This window comes from Marmota flaviventris, chromosome 2 (genome assembly GCF_047511675.1).
Source record: "Marmota flaviventris isolate mMarFla1 chromosome 2, mMarFla1.hap1, whole genome shotgun sequence".
Taxonomy (NCBI): domain Eukaryota; kingdom Metazoa; phylum Chordata; class Mammalia; order Rodentia; family Sciuridae; genus Marmota; species Marmota flaviventris.
In genome coordinates, this window is record NC_092499.1 from 34,667,550 (window position 1) to 34,677,185 (window position 9,636).

Consider the following 9,636-nt stretch of genomic DNA (forward strand, 5'->3'; position numbering starts at 1 on the left):
AGTTTGTTTTCTGTTTGCTTCAGTTTTAACAATTTTTATTGCTTTTTCTTCAGGATCACTGAAAATTTTCTTCAATTTCCACTATACTTTATTATCATGTTTTTTTCTGTGGTTTTTAATCTTCTACTAACTCTATTCAAGTTATTTTTCAATTTATTAAAGATTTTCATCTGTATAAGACCCATTTGGATACTTATATTTCCTCTGTTTTTCTCTTCCTAATTTGTCTATATTTTTTTATATCACTTAATATATTTTATTACAGGTAATTTTGATAAATTATAATAATTGTATCCTTTTATAATATTTTATTGTCTGTGTCATTTTTAGATCTGTTTTTATTGGTTGATTTTTCTCCTGACTATAGATTACATTTCCCTGCTCATTCTCATTTCTGATAATTTTGATGATGCTACATATGTGTACTTTACATTTTTGGCTGCTGAATTTTGTTAAACTACTTTAAAGTTTATTGGACATTGCCAGGCCAGTGAAGTAATTTGCTCATCAGTTTGATAGTTGCTTTAGTCTTTACCTGGACTGACTCTATTCTGGAATTCTCTTAGCCTACTGCTAATGTATCAGCCTTCTGAGTGCCTGCCCCATATATTAAAATGTCTCTTGAATCCTGGCTGCTGTGAACACATACAATGCCCAGCATGTGTGAACTCTAGAAATTATTTTACCTTTTACTTTCTCTTTGTCTTGGGGAGGTTCCTCCACATGTGTGCAAATCAATCCAGGATTAAATGTGAGTGTGAAGGTCAATCCCTAGAGCACTCTACCTTTATCAGTGAATCAGACATCTCAGAAACTTGTTTTTATTGTATTTACAAATGTATCAGTCCATGATGTGATGGGAAAACACTGGCCCTTCTCTGTAGATTGAGGATCACATTATGGAATGTTTCCTATGAGATGGCATGCTGACTGGGGGGATGGGGTGAAGGTAATGTTGGGTTGGAAGAGAGGGAGGGGACTTTCCAGGCACCCAATGGACCCACAGGGATGTGCACAGGAAGAGGCCTCAGACTATTTCACTTCAAAGTTGTGTGTGTCTGGGATTATTTGAAGCTAGAGATCTCATCATGAAGAGAATGCTGAAGTAATGATGGAACATTATTCCAAGTCTGGTTGGAATATATAAACAAATGCTGAATGCTTTCTTCTTAAGAGTGCTATGTCATCCTCCTTCTTTATCTACCTTCCTGTGAAGCTGGTTTACAATACCCCTCCCTTATAGAATATTTTGCTTTCAACAGTTTCAGTTCCCTGCTGTCAAGTGTAATATGAAGATATTAACTGGAAATTTCCAAAAATAAACAATTCTTATTTCAAAATGCATTCCATTCTGAGTAGTTCGAGGAAATCTTGCACTGTCCTGCTCTCTGTCACCAGGATTAAATCATCCCTTGGTCCTGTCTATTCATGCTATACAACTACCTGCTTTTTAGCCCCTGTTTTTAGTCAGTTTGTGTTTTGAAGTTACACATCAAACTGCAAAAGTTACAACCACAATACACGACAAGTGCTTAGCTAATGAGGTAAAGGCACTGCAATCGTGGGTGGAAGACATGAACACAAAACATGTTCCAGTTGACAGCAATGTGTTGTACCAGAGAACAATGTGACTAGTTATCAAAGCATGTATGCATAGGGAAACACAGAGTTCAGTACTATCTGTGTTTTCAGGTATCCACTGGAGATCTGGGAATACAACTGCTATGGATGAAGAGGCGGAAAGCACTGTATTATTAAAAATGAAGTCTGTCAAGATTGGGGTGCAGTTTGCAGAAAAACCACAAGAGGGAGCAACTTTCCTCAATGTGGGTTCAGTTTTGTGTTTAGGTGGTGGTTCAACATACCTACTATCTTTGTAGTCATAACTGCTTTTATGCAAAAAGGGGCTCTTGCTCAGGAGTGAAGAGTTTCTATAAGATCCATCTGGAGACTGGCCCCAGGTGACTTGGTGTATTGCATGTAGTAAAGATCATTTCCTTCACTCAACATGCTTTATGTCACTGTTTCAGTTCTCCTGACACTCTTAATGTTCAGTAAGTAACATTTTATTCTAACCATTAACGATATTTCATTTTTGTACATTTCTGACAACTTTAACCTCTCCCTCCATATAACAAAGTATTTTTCTTTTTCTTTTAGGGAGGATCAATGGAGACTCAGTGACTCAGACAGCAGGCCTGGTTACTCTTACAGAGGGGGCACCTGTGATCTTGAACTGTACTTACCAGACCACTTATTCAGTGTCTTTTCTTTTCTGGTATGTCCAGTATCTTGATAAAGCTCCTCAGCTGCTCCTGAAGACTGCAACAGAAAACCAGAGGACAGACAGCCAAGGTTTTCATGCCACTCTTGTTAAGAAGGAGAACTCCTTCCACCTGCAGAAACCTGCAGTCCAACCCTCAGACTCAGCTGTGTACTACTGAGCTGTGGGAGACACAGTGAGGGCAACTGCAGGGGGAGCTGAGCACAAACCCATAGGGGCACAGGAAGGCCTGGGAGGGGAGGGTTATTTTCTCTTCCTGGGCAGTGTTTATTTTCCTCCAGAATAAGAGCCAAACTCAGGTTGAATTCCTAGAAACCTAGGAGAGCTTGAATTACCCTGAGGTAGGGTAGGATGGATGGCAGGGTTAAAGAAAACCCAAGTGTTGATCTTCATTAGTGCCAGAACAGCCTGCAGGCTTCTCTCTCCTTCAGACCATTGTACCTCTCAGAGTAATTTCCAGAAAAACTCTGACATAGGATTGATCTCTACCAAGATGTCTCACCTACTGAGCTATTTAAAATCTCCCCCCATATTCAATTTCTCATGCAGATATTTATGAATCAAATGAGGTCCATAGAAGTTGGTCTTATTATCCTGTTTAGAGCTTCATGACTAAGGTGGGCTCTGCTTCTCCTTGGTCCATGCTGCAGAAAGTTCAGCCCAACCGCCCCTCCCCAGCCCTTCACTTTATGAAGCTGCTCAGGAGACACTGATGTGGGGAAGTGCTTAAGAACTGACACCTTTTTCCGTCCTCACCACACACTAGGTGGGAGGCAGCGACATCAGGAAGGCTGTGTCCAAGGAGTTTTCCCTCTTCATGTCTGGGCTCCTCTGCCCTCACCCTGACCTTTAAATCCCTAGGATGTGGTATGGTCATGCACCTGGGGTTGGGCTTGTGTTTTCTGATAATTCATCTGATATAGGAGAAAGGAGGCCAAGTTTTAAAAATCTCAGCTCTTTCAGCAAAGCATTACCTTAAACTAAATCTATTAATATTCTTATGTTTTTTTTTTTTTTTTGGAAGGTAAGAAAGATCGGAATGCAAAGACCATAGATTCCTGTCACAAGAAGGACCCATGTTTGTCTGTGTGTAAAAGAGCAGAAAAGATGTACACTCTCCCTTATTGACCAAGGAGTCAAATCCCATGTTTCTGACTTCCAAAATTGAGCTAACATAGCAATACATGGAAAAATAAGGGTCTCTAACATGAACACTCATCAAACTTCAGACCCCAGGATGATCTCTGAGTTCTGATAAGAAACACTATTCATTTCTCTTGGGTTCTTACGATGGGCCTTATGACTCAGCTGCCCTGTGAATTGAGGACTTCACTGAGATGGGAAAAAGGACACTCAGGGTTCAGCCCTTGTCTTGCTAGTGATTCTATTGCTGGTTATTCTTGTGCTTTCCCTTTTATCCTAATCTATTCTTCCTCTCTCTCTGTCCTACTTCTTATAGTAGTAATTCAACCTCTATGAACAGAATCACCAGGCTTCTTTTGCTTTTTGACATCTTACTACATTCAGCCTTTGCATAGGTACTAGCAAGAGATGTGTGGGAAGGGAGATAGAGAAGTTGAGCATCCTTGCCCCTCACCTACTATAGAGAGGGATAAGGGGAAATCAGCCAAATGTTTATGGAATCCTAAAGGCCATCTTTTGACTGGTATGAGAGATTAGAATTAAGAGGAGCTGCATCCTCTGAGCAAGTCTATAGCCTCCATCAAGCTTCTCAGGTATCTTCATAGTAAACAGGCAGGACTCTGAGGCCTTGGGAAAGAACTGGAGAGTGAGAAAAAAGCCTCTGGGAAAGATTGATAATAGTACACGAGAAAATTTAAAAAATGGTGCTAATCAAGATAATATTAGGAAAAATCTATGAGAAATCCAAAGTTTGAAATAATATTTCAGAAATGTAGAAAAAGATGATTTCTAGAATATAAAAAACCTCTCTAAAATAAATGATAAAAGACTACACAATTATAAAATACATAAACCAAATTACAAGTACTGCTGTTGGCTAAATGTCTCCCCCCAAATTCATATGTTAGAACCTATTGTGATTTTAATTTGTTGGGATGTTTTCAATATTTTTTAATTTGTTCTAATTAATTATATATGATAGTGGAATACATTTTGACACATCATGCATAAATGGAGTATTAACTTATTCTTCTGGTTGTACTTGATGTAGAATCACACCAGTCATGTAGTCATATATGTACTCAGGGTACTAATGTCTGATGCACTCTACTATTATTACTACCCCCATACACTCCCATTCTTTCACTCCCCTCTATTTTTCCCTAGGCCCCACCCCCTTATTGTAGGAGTTCTGTATTTGAGATTGGGAACTCTGATAAACTTTGTGATTGCGGCATGCTTGGGGACTAGGAAGTTTCTGTGCAGACACGGAATGCCTGGCTGCTGGGAAACTCCTGTGCAGAGACACAGGGTGCCTGGCTGCTATAGCAATGTCCTTCATGAGGAAACTCTGTGTTGGAGTCTTAACAGTTTTGACCTTCACCTCAAGCACACAGCTCCTGGGAATATAGGTACTTGTAGGTATTCTGACTGTGGAAATAAATATATAGGGAAGGTTTTTCTGGTAAGCAAACTCCTCCCGGGGAACAAGCACTCTGTCTGCCACCCTTGGAATGCTCAGCAGTTTCTCTTTGAAGCTAGTGAAATAACTATACAGGTGCAGTATCTAGTTACTGCTGCAGTCTGGCTGGGCAAAATAACAGGGGAGGGGGTGACAAGCAACTTGTGAAGGTTGAAACAGTGGGAGTCGCTTTATTATGGGACAGCAGAGGTATATATCCAACTAATTACACATAGCTTAACTTAATTAACATCATATAGATACAGCAGTCAGTCATTAAGGAATCCTCATCATCTTAATGGCCCGCTGGTTACTTCACAAACCACTCCTCCTGGCAAACTGCCAGGTGCCATCTTGACTTGGTTGTGGCCCTCAACATCTCCCCCTTTTGTTTAATTAAACAACAAGTATATGGCTTAGGGACAGTGCCTGTTTTAGGTTGTCCAATACTACATATGGTCCTTACCCATCATTGGATGGTCTGACCTCAAATCGTCAGCCTCCTGTCTTAGGTTGGTATCATTGTAATTGGATCTTACCCGTCTTTGACTACTGGCCCAACACACTTAGCCATACTTGCGGATAACGACCATAGTGGTTTTTACATGTACACCATAAACAATCTGCTACAAGCAGAAAGGGGAGGATACAAAATGCCACGATACCAAGCCAATTGACAGCTCCTTTTTGAAAAATTGTACCACTGATGACACCATCAGCAAAGATACCCCATACTTCCACAATTCCTTGCATCAACAGATAGTTCACAATGCATATAAGTGATACACAGTCCAGGCAAGTTCTGCAAGCAGTTTAAAGCAGAGGAATCCATTAATATGTCCATTTCCTCCTAAAGTAAATCGACTCTTTGATTGAGCATCACTTGTTGAGTTACATTATTCATTCATGCATCAGTTTATAGTGTTTGTTGTGATAGCCATCGCAGAAACTCTAGTAGCAGCAGCAGAAACAGCAACAGCTGTGATGATGCTAACTGTAATTCTGAAGTCTCGTTTGGTTTTCAGTAAAGCAGAGGAATCCATTAATGTGTCCATTTCCTCTTAAAGTACATTTGAAATAGGCCTTAATGGTGCTCATTATTCATTAGCCTCCAGGTGTGGGAGAACCATTATCGCAGATGTAAGGATCTTTTTGAAATCGCTTGATCTATAGAAATCGCTTTAGTTAGTCTCTCTGGAATCCAAATCCGCTGCTGTTCTCCCTGTGGAAACACACAAAGAGACCCCGGACTCCAGACAATCAGGTCAGGACCTTTAATGATAATAACTGTAAGCTGATGCAGCTGTGGTGAAAGCTGTAAATGCTATCACCATAATTGAAAACTGGAGTTCAGCTGTTATGTATTTGAGATATTGCTAACCCTGCATTTATCCACAGGAATAGCGAGGAGTCCCATGGAAGCACCTGCAGCAAATAGGGAAAAACTGAGGACTCATTAGTTATTGGCATTGGAAATGGCCAAACTTCAGTTTATGCTACCACTTAGGGAAACAATTAGCCTTAACTAGTTAAAAAGATACAAATCTAAAAATCCAGCCATTCCAATTCCTGATATTTACACTAAAGAAATTCATATTTGTGAACAGGAGACATTTATGAGGATAGAGCAGTATTTTAAAATAACAAGAAAAATCAATCGATAGTGGAATGGTCAATGGTAGTTTACTCATACAATGCAAATACACAGCTATATCAAGCAAAGAAGTAGTTTCCCAAAAATTTTCATAAGATGAATCTTAAAAATATCGTGTTGAGTAAGTAATGTCAAAGAGTGATATATCACGGTGGAACTATTTAGGAGAAACCTCAAAATGCAAACACAACTCGAGGTATTGTTTAATGATAAATAGCTGTAAGGGTAAAATGTGAAAGGACCTGTAGGGAACCTTCCCAGTTGTGACTAATTCTTTGGAAAAGAAGAAGGAAAAGCAGACATTCCATTAGCTCTGTCTGTAATGCTTGAGAAAACGTGAAAAAAGAGAGAGAAAACATAACAAAATTAACTGTGTGTTTACTCATGTTTCTAGATAAAAAGGAGTCCATTAAGTTATTTTCTATACTTTTTTTATGTAGGACTTATGTAATAAAATTAAAAAAAAAAACATTAAGTGGATAGCAACAACCACAGTTTTTATGATCTCCATCTGCTCACCAAATGGAGAAGGGAATCCTTATTAACTATCTTTTTGCAAGATGTATTGTCATTAGGCTACATACATATCAAAAAAATTTCTTTGAGAAAATAAATTTTAATGCGTTTATGAATTAAAAGATACCCAGCTGGTGGGGTGGAGTGCCCCTATAGTTCCAGCCACTCTGGAGGCCTAGGCAGGAAGATCTCAGGTCCAGGGCTCCAAGGCCAGCCAGGTCAACAAAGTGAGAGCCTGTCTCAAAACAAAACAAAACATGAAGACTGGTCCACCTGAAAGACTCAAACCAGAAGCTCCCTGCCCAGTCCACAGTGCACAGTTTTTTAATATATTGAAAGAGAAAATGAAAAAGAAAAACCAAATCAATTGGCTCTTACCAATAGGAGATGTGCCATAGACATCGTTTGTGAACTTCCTTGACTTGCAGTTTGTTTTACAGTCTTTTTTAGGAGTTTTAAAAGTTGGATAATGAATTTGGAATAATTTTTACATATGATTGGAGTAGCTTTCATTGTTTTGAAATATATAAGAATAAAATAGTGTGCAATGCTTAGTTGGAATTTGTGGTCAGCATTAGAGCTGAGGCATTACCAAGGATGTAGAAGGTGGGGAGATTTGAGATGATCTGGGAAACTTACTACTGATTCTGTGGCTTCATTTGGTATGTGGGTTTGGGAACTTTGTAAAGGAACCAGGGAGAGGCTGAGTACAGATTTCCATGGAATAAGTTAAGTGTTTCCATTTGGGCTTCTTTATGGGGCAAACAAAAGTAAATCTTTGAAATTTGGAAGTTAACAGAAACTTCTTCTCCAAATGAATTTTCAGCTTAAACTGGAGGAGAATCTTTACTCAATTCAATGTCCAAAGGAGGAAATATTTTTATTTTGGACAATATTTACACAATTATCCATTTTGAATGTTTCTCAGATGAAATGGCATTTAGGGAGAGGTTTTGTCTTCCTGAAAACTCTAACAAGAGTACAGGATTGTTGCAGACCACAGACGTGCACTTGGAAACCACATGGCTGCATGCTGGGATTCAGGGGTCCACCACTCTCCCTTCCCTCTTCCTTCCAGGACTTCTAATTAAACTAAGCACAGAGTTACATTATAAATAATATGACGGTACTTCTGCTGCCATTGTCACTGGAGAGATTTCAGAACCCAGGAAGCTGTTTGGATCTCCTTTGTCTGAGCATATGCTGTGCCTCTGTGAAGGTTCCAGTCCCCATGGTTTGGGTGAGTGGGAAGGACAGGGCTTCTGTCGGGAAACCAAGAAATGGTATGAGTGTTTCACCACAAGATGTGACCAGAGATCAACCAAAACGAGTGAAAATTTGCAGTTACAGCCAGAATTCATATTTTATTTCAGAGAATTCCTGAGATCTCTGGTTAATTAACTAATCTTATAGATTTTTCAATGATCACTTTCCTTCAAATACTTCTTTAGATATTAAGCTGTATACTTTACCAAATACTACCTGTCAATTACATCCCAAGAAAGGGCAAAACAGTGTCAAGGATGGGACAAACTCTGCAATTGAAGTGTCAGCACATCCAAACAAGACCCATCTGGAAACCACATTTCAGAGGCAGTTGCCACTTGCTGCTGAGACCCTGCACCTCCAACTGCCAGCAGCGCAGAGAAGGAACAGATGAACAAAGGGTAATTCTGCAGTCATGCTGCTCTCCTGGCTTTGGTGGACATCCCAGTGTCCAACTGCTTCAGGATAAATGCCATAAAATTGCAAACCAGCTGCTTATGCATACCTAGAGAAGAATAGGACAGAACAGTATAGCTCAATTTATTATACATTCTTCCCTGCACCACAAACTGATCTGATATTTAAACGTGTATCAAGGAACTGGAGCTGTTATAAAAACATGTCCGTAACTTTCTTCTCTATTGGCTTTCTGATCTCTTTATATTCATTCACCCAGTAAAACAATGGGACCAAAAGGAAGATCAACAGCTATGTTCCACACCATCATATAGCAGCTTGCCGAAATTCAGTCACCAAGTTCTGTGGTGTTGACAGGCCAATAAGTCATTGTAGTCAATCAGCACATTCTGCAGGATTAGATTATAGCCTTGTGTCACAGAAAGACTTGGCATTCTTATGAGGATGTTATTTTACAAATAAAAATGTAGAAAAAATATACACAATTTAGCAAGTGAGGGTGAATAATTCAGATCAATGGGATAGAAACTGTAGTATAAAAACAGTTCTTCAAAACACAATATAATAAGTTAAATTCCTTTTGTGGAGGTTGCAGGATTAAACATCTTCATCCTTTTAGAATCTCATAAATAAAATGCAACATCACATTTTGAAAAAATAATAATTTATTCCTGTTGTACATTTACAAAAACATAATCAATGAATACCTGCTAAAAGTCAGAAGGACTGACCTTTATCATTGACTTAGATGTATCTTTATTAATTCTAGAATTTAAATAGGCTCCAGAACTCCGTAAGGAAGAAGAAAATGATTCTGTAATTATTTTGGTTAACATTGCCTTTCATGGAGAAAGACAAAGGCCCAGGATGATTTTCTTCTTTTAAATTTCATTA